The sequence below is a fragment of the Suricata suricatta genome, chromosome 11, assembly GCF_006229205.1.
Source record: "Suricata suricatta isolate VVHF042 chromosome 11, meerkat_22Aug2017_6uvM2_HiC, whole genome shotgun sequence".
NCBI classification, from domain to species: Eukaryota; Metazoa; Chordata; class Mammalia; order Carnivora; family Herpestidae; genus Suricata; species Suricata suricatta.
The window spans coordinates 63,748,155-63,751,851 of record NC_043710.1 but is presented as its reverse complement, the minus strand read 5'-3'; the positions used below and the strand labels follow the sequence as shown (position 1 = coordinate 63,751,851).

Genomic DNA, 3,697 nt, shown 5'->3' with positions numbered 1-3,697 from the left:
AGGGGAGTTCTATTGTTAATATTTTGAGGAACCTCCACACTGTCTTCCAGAGAGGCTGCACCAGTTTACATTCCCTCCAAAAGTGTAGGAGGGTGCCCATTTCTCAACATCCTCACCAGAATCTATAGTCTCCTGATTTGTTCATTTTAGCCACTCTGACGGGAGTGACATGGTATCTCAGTGTGGTTTTGATTTGTATTTCCCTGATGATGAGTGACACTGAGCATCATTTCATGTGTCTGTTGGCCATCTGGATGTCCTCTTTGGAGAAGTGTCTATTCCTGTCTTCTGCCCATCTCTTCACTGGATTGTTTGTTTTTCAGGTGTGGAGTTTGGTCAGTTCCTTGTAGATTTTGGATACTAGCCCTTTATCCAGTAAATTATTTGCAACTATCTTTTCCCATTCCGTCAGTTGCCTATTAGTTTTCTTGATTGTTTCCTTTGCCATAGAGAAGCTTTTAATCTTAATGAGGTCCCAATAGTTTATTTTTGCTCTTGATTCCCTTGCCTATGGGGATGTGTTGAGTAGGAAATTCCTGCAGCTGAAGTCGAAGAGGTTAATTCCTGCTTTCTCTTCTAGGGTTTTGATGGTTTCCTGTCTTATATTCAGGTCCTTTATCCATCTTGAGTTTATTTTTGTGTATGGCATAAGAAAGTGGTCTAACTTCATTCTTCTGCATGTTGCTATATAGTTCTCCCAGCACCACCTGTTAAAGAGACTGTCTTTTTTCCATTGGATACTCTTTCTTGCTTTGTCAAAGATTAATTGGCCAAACATGTGTGGGTCCAGTTCTGGGTTCTCTATTCTATTCCATTGGCCTATGTGTCTGTTTTTATGCCAATACCATACTGTCTTGATGATGACAGCTTTGTAGTAGAGGCTAAAGTCTGGGATTGTGATGCCTCCCCATTTTGGTTTTCTTCTTCAATATTACTTTGGCTAAACGGGGTCTTTTGTGGTTCCATATGAATTTGAGGATAGTTTGTTCTAGCTTTGAGAAGAATGCTGGTGCAATTTTGATGGGGATTGCATTGAATGTGTAGATTGCTTTGGGTAGTATTGACATTTTAACAATATTTATTCTTTTGATCCATGTGCCTAGAATGTTTTTCCATTTCTTTGTGTCTTTTTCAATTTCCTTCATAAGTTTTCCATAGGCCTCATACAGATCTTTTATATCTTTGGTTAGGTTTATTCCTAGGTATTTTAATGTCTTTTAGAGCAATTGTGAATGAGATCAGTTTCTTGATTTCTCTTTCTGTTGCTTCATTATTGTTGTATAAAAATGCAACCAATTTCTGTACATTGATTTTGAAAACTATGACTTTGCTGAATTCATGGATCAGTTCTATTAGGCTTCTGGTGGAGTCTGTTGGGTTTTCCATGCAGAGTATCATGTCATCTGCGAGAAGTGAAAGATTGACTTCATCCTTGCCAATTGTGATGCCTTATATTTCTTATTGTTGTCTGATTGCTGATGCTAGGACTTCCAGCACTAAGTTAAACAACAGTGGTGAGAGTAGACATCCTTGTTGTGTTCCTGATCTCAGGGGGAAAGCTCTCAGTTTTTCCCCATTGAGGATGATATTAGCTGTGGGCTTTGCATAAATGGCTTTTATGATGTTTAAGTTCCTTCTATCCCAACTTTCTCAAAGGTTTTTACTAAGAAAGGATGCTGTATTTTGTCAAATGCATTTTCTGCATCTACGGACAGGATCATATGGTGTTTATCTTTTCTTTTGTTAATGTGATTTATCACATTGATGGATTTGTGAATATTGAACCAGCCCTGTAACGTACAAATTAATCCCACTTGATCATGGTGAATAATCCTTTCTATATGCTATTGAACTCGATTTGCTAGTATCTTGTTGAGTATTTTTGCATCCATATTCATCAGGATACCAGCCTGTAGTTCTCTTTTTGCTGGGACTCTGTCTGTTTTGGGAATCAAAGTTATCCTGGCTTCATTGAATGAGTCCAGAAGTTTGCCTTCCATTTCTATTTTTTGGCATAGCTTGAGAAGAATGGGTATTAACTCTGCTTTAAATGTCTGGTAGAAACCCCCAGGAAAGCCATCTGGTCCAGGGCTCTTATTTGTTGGGAGGTTTTTGTGGGGATTTTTTGGAAAGTGGGGGGAGATTTTTGATAATTGATTCAATTTCTTCACTAGTTATGGGTCTTTTCCGATTTTCTATTTCTTCCCATTTAAATTTTGGAAGTGTGTGTGCATTTAAGAATGTGTCCATTTCTTCTAGGTTGTCCAGTTTGTTGGCATATAATTTCTCATAGTATTCCCTGATAATTGCTTGTATACCTGAGGGATTGGTTGTAGTAAATCCATTTTTATTCATGATTTTGTCTATTTGGGTGCTCTCTCTTTTCTTTTTGAGAAGCCTAGCTAGAGGTTTATTGATTTTGTTTATTTTTTTCAAAAAACCAGCTCTTGGTTTCATTGATTTGTTCAGCTGTTTTTTTAGATTCTGTGTTGTTTATTTCTTCCCTGATCTTTATTATTTCTCTTCTTCTGTTAGGTTTGGGGTGTTCTTGCTGCTCTGTTTCTAGCTCCTTTAAGTGTGCTCTTAGATTTTGTATTTGTGCTTTTTCTGGTTTCTTGAGATAGGCCTGGATTGCAATGTATTTTCCTTAGGACTGCCTTTGCTGCATGCCAAAGAGGTTGGATTATTATATTTTCAATTTCTTTTGTTTCCATATATTTTTTAATTTCTTCTCTAATTGCCTGGTTGGTCCATTCATTCTTTAGTAGGGTGGTTTTTAACCTCCACATTTTTGGAGATTTTCCAGACTTTTTCCTGTGGTTGATTACAAGTTTCATAGCACTCTGATTTGAAAGTGTGCATGGTATAATCTCAATCTTTTTATATTTATTGAGGGCTGCTTTATGACCTACTATGTGATCTATCTTGGAGAGTGTACCATGTGCACTCGAGAAGAAAGTGAATTCCATAGCTTCAGTATGTAGAGTCCTAAATATATTTGTCAACTCCATCTGGTGATTTTCTGTCTAGTTGATCTATCCATTGCTGTAAGTGGAGTATTAAAGTCTCCTGCAATTAGCACATTCTTATCAATAAGATTGCTTATGTTTGTGATTGTTTTATGTATTGGGTGCTCCCGAATTTGGTACTTAGACATTTATAATTGTTAGCTCTTCCTGATGGATAGACCCTGTAATTAATATGTAATGCCCTTCTTCATCTCTTATTACTGCCTTAACTTTAAAGTCCAGTTTGTCTGATATAAGTATGGCTTCTCCAGCTTTCTTTTGACTTCCAGTAGCATGATAGATATTTCTCTATCCCCTCGTGTTCAATTGGAAGGTGTCCTCAGGTCTAAAATGAGTCCCTTGTAGACAGCAAATAGATGGATTTTTTTTTTATCCATTCTCATATCCTATGTCTTTTGATTGGAGCATTTAGTCCATTTGCATTCAGTGTTATTATTGAAAAATATGGGTTTAGAGTCCTTGTGTTCTCTGTAGGATTCATGCTTATAGTGGTGTCTCTTGTACTTTGTGTTCCTTGAAACATTTCCCTCATAGAGTCCCTCTTAGGATTTCTAATAGGGCTCGTTTAGTGGTGATGAATTCCTTCAATTCTTGTTTGGGAAAACCTTGATCTCTCTTTCTATTCTGAATGACAGGCTTGCTGGATAAAGAATTCTTGGCTGCATATT

At 37.1% G+C, this 3,697-nt stretch overlaps 1 protein-coding gene across 1 annotated transcript in view; it reads right to left on the bottom strand.

Moving 5' to 3' along the window:
• The window catches only part of ANKRD42 (ankyrin repeat domain 42), a 56,263-nt gene that overhangs the window by 19,370 nt on the left and 33,196 nt on the right, over window positions 1-3,697 (bottom strand). The gene's annotated exons all lie outside the window — the stretch shown is intronic.